The 17179-nt window shown below is 53.5% G+C and overlaps 1 protein-coding gene across 4 annotated transcripts in view; it reads right to left on the bottom strand.

The window, feature by feature from the left end:
- The window catches only part of PCGF3 (polycomb group ring finger 3), a 53628-nt gene that overhangs the window by 33826 nt on the left and 2623 nt on the right, over positions 1 to 17179 (bottom strand). For 2 of the 4 annotated variants that reach the window (XM_049630117.1, XM_049630120.1), the window contains exons 2-3: positions 4021 to 4061; positions 3548 to 3700 (exon numbers count right to left, since the gene is read on the bottom strand). The gene's annotated coding sequence lies outside the window, so the exon portion shown is untranslated. Of the gene's footprint in view, positions 1 to 1060; positions 3517 to 3547; positions 3701 to 4020; positions 4062 to 17179 lie in introns of those variants that run through there. The other 2 variants (XM_049630118.1, XM_049630119.1) reach the window with 2 other exon arrangements.

Genomic DNA, 17179 nt, shown 5'->3' with positions numbered 1-17179 from the left:
ACTGTGGCTCAGGTCATGATCTCACAGTTCATGAGTCTGAGTCCCACGTCGGGCTCTGTGCTGACAGCTGGGAGCCTGGAGTCTGCTTCAGATTCTGTGTCTCCCTCTCTCTCTGCCCCTCCCCTGCTTGTACTCTGTCTCTCTCTGTCTCTCAAAAACGAGTAAACGTTAAAAGAAGAAAAAGAAAAAAAAAAGATGTTCGCTGCAATTGTTTCAAATGGCAAATCACAGAAAACCGCCACCGAGGACTGGCTCGGAAAGCGATTTCATTTAGCCGGCATGAGTTCCAGACCCTCCCCCGCTTCCCCCTGCCCTGTCCAGGGAAAGCCCAACCAGCCCTCCAGGACCCCTCCCCGGGACTCAGGAGCCTCTTGGCTCAGGAAAGCCCAGGCCCAGAAGCAGGGGGGCACACAGAAGCCCCCGCCTTGGGCCGCCTGCTGATCCCTGTCACTATCACACAGAACGTCAGCACTGCACACAACATGGCATCATCAAAGTCCAATCATCTGTGCACCAAAGTGCCGACATGTTGTCTCTGTCCCGGGGCCCCTTCCTGCTCTGCTCCAGCTTTCCCCGTCTCCCTGGCTGGACCACAGGCTCCGTGAGGTTGGGTTCTGTCACCGCATCTCCGGAGCTGTGTCAGGAGGTGTAACTACTGTCCTACTACATGTCCTACTCCAAAATCTGCGTGTCACCTCACAAGGCAAAAAGTCCTTGAGCTGGGAGATGGTCCCAGATGACCCCACAGACCCCCTGTCATCACAGGGCCCTTAAAAGGGGAGATGGGAGGGTCCGAGTCAGAGAGACTGGGAGTGGTAGGCTGCTGGCCATGAACCAAGGGTGGGGTGCCTGGAAGAGACAAAGATCCATTGTCCCCTGAAGCCAGAAGGAGCCAGCCCCGCGGGCACCTTCACTATAGCCCAGTTGAGACCCTTTTGGACCCCTGACATTTAGAACCGTCAGGTGACACGTCTGTGCTGCTGTAGCCACCGAGCCTGTGGCCCTTCGTTGCAGCAGCAGCAGGAAACCCACACAAAACGCTGCTCTGGAAAATACTTACAGAACGGATGTCTTCCCGGTAAGATGACTAACAGAAACAGATGCTCCGAGACATCAGAGTCAAAGGCATCACTGAGGGTGGCCGGCTGCACCCAGTGGCCATCGCGCACACGGCTCCCAGGCCGCCAGCGAGGACGTTCACTGCTCAATGCCATTTAAGGAAAATGAAAAAGAAAGCAAGCCACTTGGAGGACTTCAGACCCACTTCCATTCGCGTGAAGTCCGAGGGCAAATGCCCGCCACGCCCGCCGCCGTGGGCCTGGCCAGGGCTTTTGGCTAGAAGAGGCAGTGAGGGACCCGGAGGGAGCAAGGATCTGGAGGCACACCGTCACCCATCCTGAGACCCAGTGGCACCCACAAACTATCAGAGCAAACGAATGCAATCAGCAAGACCGCCCCACTAACGTCGCTGATGGAACGCGGCGGGTCTCTCGACCACAGTACCGCTTTGGGCTTTCCACGGAGAGTGAGGGGGAAGCTGACACTCCTAGGCGTTCGCCCACATCTCTCCTCCCTGCACATCAGGCTGCAGCAGACACATGGTCTCCACTGGAGATGACCTTTCCTAACTCCCTGCAGCGAGGTGTGTCTGTGGGTCAGGGTTCACGGACGTTACTAGGAATCTAGTAAAGTCTGTCCTCAGCGAGTGTGTGCACTGAGGCCAGCCAGGTGACTGACCTGGGAACCCAGCACCACCGTGTGGAGCCAGGAAAAAGGAAAAAAAAAAAAAAAAGACAGATAGAGAACGACACCCGAGAGAAGGGAAACCCAGGAATCATCCCAAGCAAAGCAGAGCAGGAAACAGGGCCCTGCCGACATGGAAGGACTCTGGCGTGAGGCCCCGCGCTGGCCCCAGGGAGTGCTGCCCTCATGTCCACAGCCCTCTATAGGAGCTGTTTCCAAGCCAGCCACTGAGGATGCGACCACACGCAAATATTCCCGTCAGACAGGAATGTGCTCAGCGACAAAGTGTCTTCCCAACCCCCAGGTAACTGAACCACGAAACGAAAGCCGCAACAGTGCTCGCTTCAGTAGCACACACACTGAAATCAGAATGACGTGGAGAAGACTGGCGTGGCCCTGCATGAGGGTGACAAGCAGATTCATAAGGACAAAACAGAGGCCATGGTCGCGCCGGCACTGACAGGGCCTCTGGCCCCCTTGAGGGACCAGGGTCAGTGTGAGCTCATGCTTATGAGGAGGTGGGTAAAGAGATAAAGACGTGTGGGTGCATGTGGCTGTGGACTCCACACCCCCTCCCCAGCTCTATCCACTGAGAGGGCCTGGGAGTAAGCCTCCCTGGCAGCCTAGGTCCCAGCTTACAGCACTATCCACCACGAGGAACCAGGGTGCGTGAGTAGGTGACTGACCCAAGGCTGGGCCCGGAAGGTAACAGAACTGGAGCAGGGGGGCCTGGCCCCAGCTCAAAGGGGCCCCGCTAGACACCCCGGGGGCAACTAGAACTTCAAGATAAGCAGTAACTATCATTAGGCGAACAGAATGAATCAGATGACAATTGACAGAATAACCCAGAAGCTCACGAGTCCACAGGGAGACAGATGAGTAAGAAAGGAACACGTGTCTTTCCAGAAGAAGGTGAGCTGATCGTGTGGAGTAGGAGTCACCACCACCTTAGTAACTGCGGTGACAATTTATTCGGGAGTCACCAGTGGAGGCTTTGTTGAGGAAGAGAAGATTCAGGCTCAAAGACCCCCTACCACTTTTCAGGCAGAGTGAGAGCAGGGCCTCAGTGAGGAGACACTGCATAGACGTCACTTTCTGAGTGACCAGGTGACGGCAGGTGGGCACCAGATGGGCGGCAGGAGTGCCTTCAAGCTGCGAAAGACACAGCATCCCTCGGAGACTCCCACTACAAGAGTCTCACCGCCAGGGAACCCCGGATGAGCCCCGAGGGAGGGAGGTCACAGGGGACAAGGGAAGGTGGAGGGGCGGGCCACCCAAGCGCAGCACCTGGCTGAGGGGATGGCCCTGACAGCCTGGCAGAGGAACCCTCTGCCTGCTGACCACCGCATTCGGAGACGAGAGCGGACTTGAGAGACCCCTGCCGCCGAGTGCCCGCTCGGCCCACGCTGGGCCCCATGGCCAGCCACCGTCCTGCCCCCAGGCCCACAAGGAGCTGCACTCAGGAGGGAAATGTCCACTGTCACCGTCTCTGCACCTCCCATGCTCGGCGGCCCCTACTCAGCACTGGACACTGGACACCAGGTGGGGGTGCAAAGAGCAAAAGGGGTGCAAAGCTTCCAGTCCCGCACCCTCCACAAGCCGCACCTGCCGGCAAACCCTGAGACGCCTGGCCTGGCCCGTCTCCAACCTCCTGGCAGGAGGGACACCAGGGGATGTCGGCAGCGAAGGTGAGCACGTGGCCCTGTCTCAACGGTGGGCTTCTCACGGCTGTGGACTCCTCCCCACCCGACACCAGTGGCTGTGGGAACGGAGGGCTGGGGACCCTGGGGACACCGTGCCTCACCTCCTCTAGACGTCTTCGGCCCCCTCCTCCTGCCCTCGCATTGGGCGCTCAGGCCGCTGCTCTGACACTGGGGCACCTCGCCAGCGGCCTCACTCTGCCCTGCGGGTCTTCGCTTCCGTGCCTCCCCTCCGTCCCTTGCTCTCTGTCCATCTTCTGGCACAGAAACGCACGTGTTATTTCACGTCTTTTATGTCTGATGCACACAGTCCTGCCATTAAGTTCTTTCTAGAACTTTTAGGTGAGTCCCACGTAGCAAACAACACGACAGAGTCAAGCAGAAGTGTTAATGAAGAGAAAACTTGAACATGTGTAAGTGGCTGTGCCCTAATCTCCTCCAGAGCTGTCTGAGATGACATGTGAAAGGAGTCAGAAGGAACTGACTTCTTCTATGGCTACCATGATCTCACAAAGTACAACCCAAGGTACATTTAAGCAATTCGCATGCACTGAAAGAAAATTCAAACCGCACTTACCTGTACACGGCAGCCCGGAGCCCTCCGCTACATCTTGAAGCCTGTGGAGACACACAACACGGGAGCGTCATCCCACACGTGCTGGCCACACAGAGCCCGTGTTCCCCCCACGTCCCCAGACCAGCAGCTTTGGCTTTGCCCAGCTACACCGGTCTGTTCGTTTGCTTGCTTCAAACCAAGAGAAAAGTAAGAATTGAGACAGTGAAGAACCAGGATCGACCAAAGACACACGGGCAGATCTCAGTGGCAGTCTGGTGTCACTGAGGCCCAGGGGCTGGTGGGCTGGAAGGGCACGGGAGACAGGCAGTGCGCGGGGAGCATGTGGGAGTTGTGGGGGCAGGCAGGGGACATCCCATGTTATGAAGCCCAAGGAGCCAGGGTGAAGGTCTGTGAAGGCCTATCATCTCGAGGGCAGTCCTACCAAGCGTTCAAGGAGCCAAAGCAAACCTACTCAAACAAGTCCACTTGGAGAATCAACAAGACGGTATTTTCCAACTCTTTTTATGAAACTAACATCCACACCCACCAGACCAGAACTGGAAGGAAAATCAGACTGACCTCACTGGTGGACATTAGTGTCAAAGTCACAGCACGTGGAGTCACCTGACCCAGCAGTGTCTGAGAAGGAGGTTCGTGCCTCACAAGCTGGGTTTACCCCAAAATACAAGGGGGCTTAATATGAGAAGAAGCAATTTCACAAAAGACAAAAAAGGAGAAAAATGACAAGATCTTCCCAAAGATGCACAGAAATCATTTGATAAAATTCATTATCCATTCATGACTTTAAAAAAACTCTTAGATGCCTGGGTGGCTTGGTCGGTTGAGCATCCAACTTTGGCTCAGGTCATGATCTCATGGTTCGTGGGTTCGAGCCCCACGTCAGGCTCTGTGCTGACAGCTCGGAGCCTGGAGCTGTTTGGATTTCTTTGTCTCCCACTCTCTCTGCCCCTCCCCTGCTTGCGGGCTCTCTCTCTCTCTCTCTCTCTAAAATAAACATTAAAAAAAACCACCAAAAACCTCTTCACCAATTTAGAAGCTAATAAAAGTTCTCTAATTTAAAAGAGACACAAACACGAATATGCACTCAAAGGCTTATGCCTGAATGTTCAAAGCAGCTTTATTCATAACAGCCCGCACTGGAAACAGCTACAGTGCCCGTCGACGGGTGGTGGGAGTCGGAAAGTGCCCCATCCACACAGCTGGTACTTCTCAGCAACCAAAATGAACAAGGGGTGAAATCTGCGCTGCAGGCAAGAAGCCAGACACGAGGACCACACAGTGCGTGTCCCAGTGCACACACGATTCTAGAAAAGGCAGATTTGGGTGCCTGTGGACCGGCCGGCGGCAGGGGCTGGTGGCTGGAAGTCTGTGGGGATGAACAGTCGGGGTCGGGACTGGGGAGCGGTCACAGATGCACCAAGAGACGCCAGCCACACCGAAGACTGTGGTGAGCTTCAGGCTGTGTAGACGACACCTCCACAAAAAGTGCATTTTACAATGAAGAAAACTACCGTCAACGCCATCCCTAGTGATGAAACAGGAAAACCGACTCTTACTACCTCGTAACAGGGATCTCCCCTACCTCACCCCCAATCAATCAATTCCAGGTGGATGAAGCCCGCGTGTGAAAGCACAATTCAAGACGTGAGAAGATCCCGGGGAGGACATCATCCTGACCTCAGTGAGAAAAGGTTACCAAACAATCAGAAGGTGCTAACCACAGACGGACTGCCCTAAGGAGAGCAACTTGGTTAAAGAGAAGGGCATCAGATAATCGAAAACCACAAGAGTGGAAAAGGCCACGGTGGACGAAAACACCCCCGTGGGTAAGACTACAGTCCAGACAGGGCTCGGCAAGGCTGGCCTGTAAACAAAGCGAGATGGGGCCTGCTGCGCCCCCTCACCTGTGTCCTGTCTGTGACTGCTTTGGGACTGAGGACTCTCGACACCAGATGACCCAAAAAGCTAAGGTATTTGCTGTCCGGTTCTTTACACGAGACATCTGCCAACGTCGGCTCCGGACCGTACGAGGAACCACGGGCACTTCACAAAAGAGGAAATCCAAGCAGGCATATTTTCAAATGTTCAGCTTCACTAGTAACCCAGAAAATGCAAGCTTAAACTCAGCGAGGGTGTTACAGGCCCCCCACACCAGCGCACTCTTTTCCCTTGCATCTGCCACCCCCTGACTCCATCAAACTGCTCTTGACAAGATTCCAGTGACAAGGACGCTACCAACACAACCTGTATCCAAGATCACTGGTCACTGCCCCAACCGTGGTCTGGCCAACCCCTCCGGTCTGAGACCCGAGCCTCTCCCAGGTGGCTCCCTGCCGAGGTGCACGGAGGCTGGCTGCACTGGTGCTGGAGCATTCCAGAAGGGCGTGGGTGGTGCGTCAGGCACACCTCGGACCCAGAGGCAGCCATGCTTGTGTGAAGAGGTCCTGCCTCCCTGTCCACTCACCTCGACCCGCCCCTCCAATCAGCCTCCTCCACCACTAACAGTCCTTCCTGTGAGGCCAGTGCCTCTGTCCCGGCCACTCTGCTGCACACTGCTCCACGATCTGGAGCACGCCCTCCCTCCGAGCCCCTGGGCACTGCTCAGTGGATACTTCCCCACCGCCCTCCCCGTATTACACCCACATCCTGCATTACTGTCCTTTAGGTAAGTACATTGGGTTTCTTTTGCAATATGAAAGCAATACGCACATTTACTGAACGTGATTTGGAAAGTAAAGAATAATATTAAGGAAAAAAAAAAACCCTACAACCCTAATCACCAAAAAGGAGCTGTCGTCCTTAGTGTGAAGGTGTATTTCCCTCTGTGGGTTTACACTTAAATACTTTTCACACGCATACACAGATCTCCATCTTTACTAAAAAGCCAACCTCGGACTACAATATGATGCATTACAATGCGGTTTTTATAACTAGTCAACCACTGGGGGTACCTTCCCGTGCCAGCACACACAGCAAGTGGGCTCCAGAGCTCAGGCCCTCGGGCCTCAGCCGCAGCTGAGTGAGGACAGCGTTATATGGTGTGCCTTGCCCACAGATGCGAGGCACGATGGAGGCTCCGTGACCGTGGGGTCCCCGACGGAAGCACCCCCTCCGGCTGGTCCCAACTTCCTGTGCGGCTCGGACCCTCCTTAGGCCCACCTGCCCCGGGGACCCTTCAGGAGAAGGGACCTGCATCCACCCCCTTGTGCAAACACCCAGGGGTCATCCCTTCCTTTCGTTAACCACATCTTACAAGAATCTTAAAGTTTTCCAATTATTTTTTTAAAGTATATTTATTTATTTTGCACTAGAGTGAGAACACACAAGCAGGAGAGGGCAGAGAGAGTGAGAGAGAGAATCCCAAGCAGGCTCCGAGATGTCAGCACAGGGCCTGACGTGGGGCTCGATCCCACAAACCATGAGATCAGGACTTGAGCTGAAATCAAGAGTCAGATGCTCAACTGACTGAGCCCCCCAGGCGTCCCATCCACTTGCTTTTTCATTAGCTTTGCTAAGTTGTATTTTTCTAGATTATTCATCTATCTATCCCATAACCTTTATTAAACAGCTTTAAGGAGAAATATTTGACAAAACAAACTGCACGTATTTTAAAGAGACAACTTGGTAAGTTTTGACGTTTGCCTGAAAACCACCACCACGACGGAGATGAGGACCCTCGCCCCAGAGACCCCCGGTCTGCCCAACAACTGCACCGAGGGGGCGTGTTCTGGGCACTGCGTTTGTGGGTCACACAGCACAATTGTCTCCCTCATCCTGTTTCCAGGCTCGCTCACGTTGTCACATCAACAGCTCGTTCTCCTCCTGAGCAGCGTCCACTGAAATTTTGTTGGCCCACTCACCAGCAAATGGATATTTGGGTTGTTTCCTGTGGGGCTGTGAGGACTAAGGCTGCTGTGAACACTCACGGCCACACCTCTGGGCGGACAGACCCTCTGGAGTAAATGCCCACCACGGGGAGCCACACACGGCTATCTGACAACTTTCTAAGAAATCGCCAACCTGCTCCCCCCCGCCCCCCACCTCCAAGCTCCAGCTGCCCTGTGGGGGTCCTTCTGTCTTCTCTCCTTCCTCCCCACACCATCCTCTCCCCAGTCCTGCCCCTTCCTCCCTGAATGCCACGCCCTCTGAGCCCACGGCCATTCCCTGGACACTCCATGGCTCCCATCTGGATGGCAGATCCATCCAGAACAGGCCTTCCTACACCCAGTCTCATGGACAAGTCTAAGCAACATGTAGAAAAGCCAATCAGACATGTCCTTCCTGCACGAAATCCCTGAAAGGGTCCAGACTCCTGATGAGCCACGCCAGCCCCATGCACATCAGGGCTCCCATCCACACTGGCCCCGTCCACGTCAGGCTCTGTCCACATCAGGGCCATCCATTATCAGTGTCTGTCCAGGTCAGGCTCCATCCACGCTGGCCCCGTCCACGTCAGGCTCTGTCCACACCGGCCCCGTCCATTAACAACGTCTGTCCAGGTCAGGCTCCATCCATGGGCAGAGCCCGTCCGTGTCGGGGCGCTCGTCCGTGCCAGTGCCACCGGTGTGCACCATTCCTGCCAGCCCGGCCCTCCAACCTCAGGGCAGCAGGCTGTCAGTGAGACCCCGAGCCTCCTGGAGAGGCCCCCCAACCCCAGGTCTAAAGCCAGCTGCTGTTCTAACTCCCACGCCGTCAGCATCTTCAGAGCCGTGCCCAGGCCGCTTCCCATGGCACTGTGAACTCCCAGGCAGGCTGAGGCTGCACCTCCCTGGGGGACGTCGTGTCCGGCGGAGTGCCCGCCCCAGAGCTGCTGCTCAGGAAGCTCTGAGCAACCAATGAGAGAGATTTCTATCTTCACCTAAGCACTCTAGAAGTCCTGTCTGTACTTACTTCTACACAAAAATCACCAAACTGCTGAACCTCCCCCATGTCCAACACCCTCGCCTCACAAACCAGCCTGCTACGGTCTGGGATGTTTACGTGTAAGGCCGAGGGAAGCTGCCTCCGCACGCCGTGCCCCATCTGATGGGCCTCTCTCTCCCCCCGGCCAGAGGGCCCGAGTCAGCACGCAGCAGGTGCTTAAGAAAGAACCCTACTTTTTGCCACCTGGTCCACTGCAGCCTTTTGCCTGTGGCCTACCTCCCAGACCCCCGGCTCCTCACTGCTCTCTCTCCGACACCCAGCTAACTCACTCGCACACTGCTGCCCGCTCGCGGTGCAGTCCTGCTCACCAGTGGGGCCGTGGCACTGACAGCTGCCGAGCCAGCGCGCCCCGTGAGGGCGTCACCAGGTCCTCCAGCCGGGCCTGGAGGAGCCGCCAGCAGGGCTCTGCACGGGGGCCAAACACCCAGGATTTATCGCAACCTCCAGATAAACAGAACCAGATCACGAATGTTCCTCCCTGGGTCACTGAAATCAGGTCAAGATTATGAGAAAAAGGGAAACTTTAAATGTATTTCTACATGGCTACATAGCACCATCAAAGCTTTTAAAAAAAGTAATGAAATAACAAAAGTGCTTTGAATTTAGACTCTCAAGAGGCTTCGTGACTCAAAGGACAGTGAAATCCCTGCTCCACCTTCTCCCCTAACTTGGACCCGACGCCCCACCTCCACCCCTGCCATCCCGTCACCCCCAGGTCACCATGGTCTCGGCCCTGCAGAAAGCTGCACGGGGCTCCCTCCCCAGGCCTCGTCCTCGCTTCCCCACTCGGGGACACCGTGCCCCACCCCCCCCCGGCTACTCCTCCTGCATCACTGGGTGCTCGGAGGCTCACACAGTACCCCACTAACATGCATTCAATGAATACCTGCTCAACGATACGGCAGACTGATGGTCATTTCTACTGGTGAGTTTACTCCCAATTTTTACTTCTTAAATTAAGAGTTTGTACAAATATCTGGGTGTAACTTAGTGACCTGACATACAGTCCAGGGTGGGATCCCAGGCACATGTCTTGAGCAGCACCAAGGCCCGCCCACATCAGTGACATCCACCGCAAGCGGACCGAACTGCTCCCAGGCACCGGTCCCTGCGGCCGAGCCCACGCCAACCCTCACTTCCAGTCACGTCCCACTGGCCCCCCACCTCCGTGTTTGTACCTCCTGTTCCTCCAGCTCGACACTCCCGGACCCCAAATTCAGACGTCAACTCCCTATGCTCCACTGGGAAGGCCGGGCATTTCCACGCGGGTGCCAGCGTCTCCAAGTTTCCTCTGCATGTCCGCCATCCCTCCTGCACCTTCTGCCCACCTCACACCCGTGTGCAAGAGACAGGGGCGGCTGTACCCCTCACACTTACCCCATCTGGCCCTGCTGTCCAGGCATACCATGCCACACTTGCCCACACACGGCTCCCAGGGATCCCATGAAAACGCACCCGAGCAGGTGGCTGTGGCACAGACTCTCCAAAGTGTTCCAGTGGCTCCAGTGGCCAGCGATGCCCAAGCCGCCTCGCAGTCCACTGTGGCCACGGTGGACCCTGCTAGGTCTAGAACATTCTAGGTGTGCTCCTTCTTCGTGGCCCTGGCACTTACTGTGGCTGCAACATTCTCTGTCATATGGCTACACGGGGCCCCTCACCTCTGTCAAGCCTCTCCTCGGATGTTACCCCCAGCAACACTGTTAGAGACCATCTGACTTAAAACTCCATGCCATGTGGGTACACACCACAAATCTAAGACATTACCCTCGAATTTATAATTTACTTATTTTGTTACTACCCATCTCCCTACACTACGATGCCAGCCATGTGACTGGCAGTATTAAAAATTCAATGGAAGGGTTATATGATAAAGCTGAGAAACCTTCTCCAAGAGCAGATAAAGACAGGAAACAGAAAAGACCCAACATCCAAGCAACAGGTGTTTTAGAAAAAACAGAAAACCGAGATATGGAGCTTCCAAATATACTTTAATATTCTATTATTTCATGATTTGGAAAAAATTATCCAAGTATTCCCCCCGCTGGAAGAACCATGAGGCTGCAAAGGCCCGAGTGCCAGGCACAGAGAATGAAAATGACCCATGTCTAACCAAGTCCTAGAATCTCGAGACATCAAGGGTACAAGAGAGGGCCCTAAAGGTTCTGGGAGGAGAGGAGGTCCCTCCCCACGACGGACTGGGAATCAGATAGCATTTTCATCAGCAACAGTGAACCCTACCAGTAAGAAAGCGATTCTTTCAGAGCACTGAGGAAAGTGCTCAAATGCTCAGCCGAAGCATGCGTACCGAGCCAACCAGGGTGCTCACACCTTATCACAGGCCTGGTGCTCATGGAGCTCCCGTTCCAGCTGGTGACGAGACGTGACAAACTCATCAGCAAAGAGAGATGAGCACCACTGAGAAAGTAGGTCAAGGCAGCGAAGCAGAGAACAGGCGGAGGGGCTGCTTTAGAAAGTGACCAGAGGAGAGCCGGTGCAGAGGGACATCTGACCTCGGGCCTGGAGGGAGGGGCCAGAGCAGCAGACACCCCACTGACGGGGCAAGGGATCCCCCAAAGCGTACTATGACCACTTTGAAGCCGGCTGGCCCAGAGGATGAGGCATCCAGACAGGGCAGGGGGACGAGGACAGAGGAGCAAGGAGGACAAGGGCTCAGACGCAACCCTTGAGAATTTGGAACAGGAGACAGTAACGTCAGGCAATGTAAGGAAAAAGGAAGGGAGATTAGAAGTCAGCTGTATAACAGATCATGATACAATCACATCCATTTTAACTGCCAGATCCAACCCCTGGAGAAGACAAATAACATGCCGTGAAAGGGGCTGTGGGGCCCCAGGTTTTCTACCAACAGAGGCCGCTCAGCTACAGACACGCATCCCCCTCACGAGGAAGGCTGACTCAGGGCAGAAACAGGAGCCCAGGGAGCGAAGCAGGGAGCCAGGGGGGTCACCCCGAGCTCCTGACTGGGGATCCCCCGCTGGGTTTCAGAACCGTGTTGGGCCCAGGACTTCCTGTTGTGTCCAGTTCCCACTTCTGAACTGGCCAATCTACACCTGTGGTCCCACAACCGGTCCGCTGCGTGGGGGTCGCTGGGAAGGCGAACTGTGTCGTTTGGTCTGCAAGTGCCCGGAAGCGGCACCCAGCGGGTGACCCAGGGGATGAGACTCTGGAATTCTGGGACTCAGGCAAGGTTTGGGACTCTGAGCTGGTGCTGCAGTGGGAGGAGACCCCGGGGAACCTCAGAAGAAGGGCAGGTGTGTTTGGCATTTGGGGGCATATCAATTTCGGAGGGCCAGGACTGTAGCAGGCGGAATTCCGAGGTAGCCTCGAGAAGGTCCTGGCATACACATACCTCTTGCCTTACTAGCCCAGGCACTGCTGCAAAGGAATTTTTAAGGAGCAAATTAAGGTCCCAAATGAGCTGACCTTGAAACAGAGCAAGTATCTGCTGGCCAAGTAGCATGGCCTTTCAAAGCGATGTTCTTCCCAGCTGGTGGCAGAAGAGGAGGGACGAGTCCTACTGGCCTGGCACAGGGCAACTGGATCCGTCAAGCACTCACGGCCCTGGGGTGAGGAGCCGTGGGCCTCCAGGAGCTGAGGGCAGTCCCCAGCCGACAGCGAGCAGAACAGCAGGACCCCAGTGCCACAACCACAGGACATGGATTCTCCAACAGCGGGCGGGCTCAGAAGACAACCCGAGTCCCAGATGAGAGCTGCAGCCCAGCCACCGCGTTGATTTCGGCCTCTGAGGCCCTGAGCGGGGGTGGGGTGGGGGGGTGGCAGCCACACTGCACGACACTTCCAACCCATGGAACTGTGACTAATGAGTTGGTGTCCTTTTAAGCCACTAATTCTGTGGCAATTTGCGATGCAGAATTACAAAATTAACGTAACAGTATTAAAAGAAACGGAATTAATAGCAGAAGACAGGGTCAGTTTCCCCAGCATGTAAAATACAGAGTGGCCACCAACCCCGGAAACATTTTCATTAGGCAACTATTCTCCCAACTGGAGCGACAAGGAACAGGTTAACAAACCAGCAGAAGAAGCTAGAGCCCCTTGGTGGGGACTGGATTGTGCCTACCCAAAATTCATGTGCTGAAACCCTAGGCCCCGATCTCCAAATACGGAGCCCATGGGGCGATTCGGGTTAGATTCCCAAGGGTGGGCCCGTGATGAGATTAGTGTCCTTACAAGAGACAGAAGAGGGCTCGCCGCCTCTCAGTCTCCACCGTGTGAGCACCCCACCCCATCTACGACGTTCTGTTGCAGCGGCTGAGCTGACTGAGCCCCTTCCTGGTTTCTGATGTCTGTCTTCTTCACCAGGCTGCCTTCAATAAAAGGCCGGGGGCAAAAAACTGCCTCTAGCCAGCCGTGTCTCTACAGCAAGAAAGGCACTTGCTTTATGCAAGGATAATGTTATTTGTCAGCAGAAGTCCTATTTCCACGAACAATTTCAAACACTTTCCACCCACTAAACCTTTTATGAAGTCTGCTAAAAAGTATGGAAGCTGACAAGTAGGACTTGCCCCTGTGTGCCTGTGAGGAAGGGTTAACAGGGCCAAGGGCACCTCCCCATCAGAGACGGATGAGGTGGCCCGGAAGGACATGCCCTATCGCAAGACAGTGGGACTCTCTGGGGCGCCTGGGTGGCTCAGTTGGTTAAGTGTGCGACTTCGGCTCGCTCAGGTCATGATCTCATAGTTCCTGAGTTCAAGTCCTGCGTCGGGTTCTGTGCTGACGGCTCAGAGCCTGGAGCCTGCTTCGGATTCTGTATCTCCCTCTCTCTCTGCCCTTCCCCCACGCTCTCTCTCTCTCTATCTCTCTCTCTCTCAAAAATAAATAAAACATTAAAAAAAATTTTTGTTTGAAGACAGTGGGACTCTCCCCTGGGTTCCTGTGCTGGGGCTCCACATCTCTCCTGGCACTGGGGACCGGGGCGCCAGAAGTATGGCCTGCAGCACTGACCCGAGTAACCACCACTTGAACACATGTCCCTGAAGTCGCGTGAAGCACTCACTCACGGCTCCTATGAAGTGATCCAAATCTCGAGCCCAACTCGGCCTCTCCCTCGTTCCCTTTAGTTTACAGAGTACATAGGGACAACAGACAAAAGTGAGGAAACACAAATAGTGAAGACTCAGAAAAATCCAGATGTAACAGGTGGCCTAGAAAAGTCAACCCTGTGGAGGGCAAGTGGGGAACCTGAAAAGACACTAAGGGACGTGACCCCAGTGCCACACGGGGAACCTGCCTCTGTCTGGTTCCGAAAAGGCATGACCCCCAGTGCCATGCAGGGAAGCTACCTGTCTGTTTCAGGAGGGGCATGACCTCAGTGTCACTCAGGGCACCTGCCTGTGTCTGGTTTAGGAAGGACGTGACCCCCAGTGCCACTCTGGGAACCCAGTTATGTCTGGTTCAGGAGGCACGTGACCCGCTGTGCCACACCAGGAACCTGCCTGGGTCTGGTTAAGGGAAACACATGGAAGACATTCTTGAGACAAGGGGGGAGACTTGAAAATGAACAGGAAATTAGCTAGTGTGTGAAGTAAGAGCCCACTTCTCGGGTGTGATAATGATGTCGTGGTTGTCCTGTGACCTGTGTGCTCTAAACTACTTCAGGAACACGGTAGGTTGTCTGTGGCTACTACTTCCAGATGATTCAATGATAATAAATATGTATTTAGAAAAAAGAGATGAGGCAAATATGGCAAAGTATGAATAGCTGTTGGATCGGAGCAGGGGTGTAAGACTGCTCAGTGCAGAATTCTTTCTGTTCTTCTCCACTGTGTTTTCTCTGAAATTAAAACTTGGGGGGGGGGGGGGAAGAAGTAAAATGAAATCACTTGAAACTTTAAAAAAAGGAAAGGCTACCCTTTCTCTGCTCCTGACTTCCTAGCTGTGACTGTGCCCTGTGCCTGCATGTTCATCAGGCAAATGGGGGGCGGGGGGGGGGTGGTTGTCAAACAGCAGTCCTAGGATGGCTCTGAGAACTAAACAGGTTCGCACACACCGTGCCTCCGGGACGGGACCACACACACCAGCCAGGGCTTGGCTGACATTCACAACACCCACTGCCTCCATGAAACCCACAGTTAGTTAGCAGGGGCTTCAAAGAAGTATGCAGACAGCTTTCCACAGTTTGCATATTTCTTGCTAAACATCTGGAACTTGCTGTTAATGTAGCAAAGTCCAGCAAATATTGATTCATTTGCAAAATAATCCAATTAACCTCCACTCTCCCAATTCACCTAAATATTAGAAGTTCTCTTCAAAAAAAACAATCAACCCAACAATCAGTTTTTAAGGACTGTATTTTCAAGTGAGTTTTAGTTCTTCTCAACAGACGCCGTTGCTTAATTCAACAGACAATTCTGAAAATGTGTCTAAGCAAGGCTCACACCCTAACTAACTCTCTCGTCACGTGTTAAGTGTTTCATTATAGCTCTTTGTCATTTTGGCCTTCAGATAATTCAGTTCTGTAGGGAGGAACATGCCACATCAGAAATGACAGTCCTATTATTTTTAAAGGTCTTCTTACAATTGAATTGATACACTATCACTTGTACAACAGTATCCTGTGGTTCCATTTTCTGAAGGACAAGGGATTGTGAAGCATTTTTGGACTATTAACAGCAAATACCAGAAGGGTAATAAGAAACTGTCCCCAAACCTCAACATATTTCAATAGTAAAAGAAAAATATGTTTCAACTTCAAATTTGATTCTCACCACTAAGCAAATAGCTCCAAATGAATTAATAAATCCTGCCATTTAATAGATTAAAGAGTAACAGTATAGACCCAAACAACCCAAATAAGTAATTCCAGTCACTGGCCCAGGGCCCCGCCTCACACTGGCTGGGTGGGGCCTTGGCAGATCTAGAGAGAGCTGGGCAGCAGGTGACAGTTCCGTCCACGTAGGGCTCCTGGGACAAGTCCTGCATGGAGGCCTCCCACACGGGCCCCGGATGGTGTCCTTTCCAGCCCCATGCTACAGCCCAGCCCAGAGTGCCAGACAGAGGTACCCCAGAGCCACAGGTCCTAAGCACCGAGGACCTTGCATACAGGCTCCTGGAGCATGACTTCCTTACAAAGGTCAAATATCCAAAACATCTCAGGATCTGACTTCTTAAAAACTTCTTACAAAGGTCAGTTTACAATTTCTGGAGCAAAATCATTGCTAGGAATAAAATGACTCTTGGGAAACATTGAAATCACTGCACTTGAAGCTATCAATGAATTCCACACCACTTCACTTAATTTGAGCGCGGGGGTGGGGGTGGAGGGGGCGGCTCACGGTTTGCTACAGGTGTGTTACATTAGAAGTTAATTCCCAACAATCTTCCCTATTTATAATTTATCTTCCCTCATGTGTAAGTTCCAGTGGTTTCAGTCATTATGGCGACAACAGAGGAACCGATACAATTAAAGAGACAGCCGGGCTGCTGTAACCTTGTACTTCAACGTGCTACCCTCTACACAAGTGTTAATTTACTTGGGTATTTCTCAGGTGCAAGCCCTAGATCAGCGAACCCCTGATGGCCACAGTGTGTGTCACCCCTCCTTCCAGTACACACGTGTTTCCTCTTGAGTGAGGGCTGGGCCTAGTGACTAGGCCCTAACAAAGAGAATGTGGCCAAACGGATGGGATGTCCCCGCTAAGATTAGGTCATCAAGATTGTGGCCTCCTTGTTCGCTCTCTTCTTCTATCACTGGCTCCCTCTGAGTTGCCCTGTGGAGAGCCCCATGTGAAAAGGAACTGACATCTTCAGCCAACAGCTGAGTGAGCAAGCCTGGAAGCAGATCCCACAGTCAAACCTTCAGATGAAACCACGGTTCCAGCCAGTGCCCTAAGTTCAGCCTTGTGAGACCCAGAGCCACAGGACTCAGCTAAGCTGCGCCCAGATTCCTGAACCACAGAAACTGTAAGATAATAGCTGATGTTGTTTAAAGGCACTATGTTTGGGGGTAATCTGTTGGACAGCAATATATAAATAATACAGCCACACAGCACTATTGTACCTTTAAAAATCCGAAAATAGGAAAATAGAGCCTAACCAAACTTGAATGCCCAGTTTTGCAAGTCTTTTCCAAAACTTCACAAAACAAAAATAAGTTTTTAAAAAAGTAAAGTGGGGGTGCCTGGGTGGCGCAGTCGGTTAAGCGTCCGACTTCAGCCAGGTCACGATCTCGCGGTCCGTGAGTTCGAGCCCCGCG

This window comes from Panthera uncia, chromosome B1 (assembly GCF_023721935.1).
Source record: "Panthera uncia isolate 11264 chromosome B1, Puncia_PCG_1.0, whole genome shotgun sequence".
Lineage (NCBI taxonomy): Eukaryota > Metazoa > Chordata > Mammalia > Carnivora > Felidae > Panthera > Panthera uncia.
This window is presented reverse-complemented; position numbering and strand designations above follow the sequence as displayed.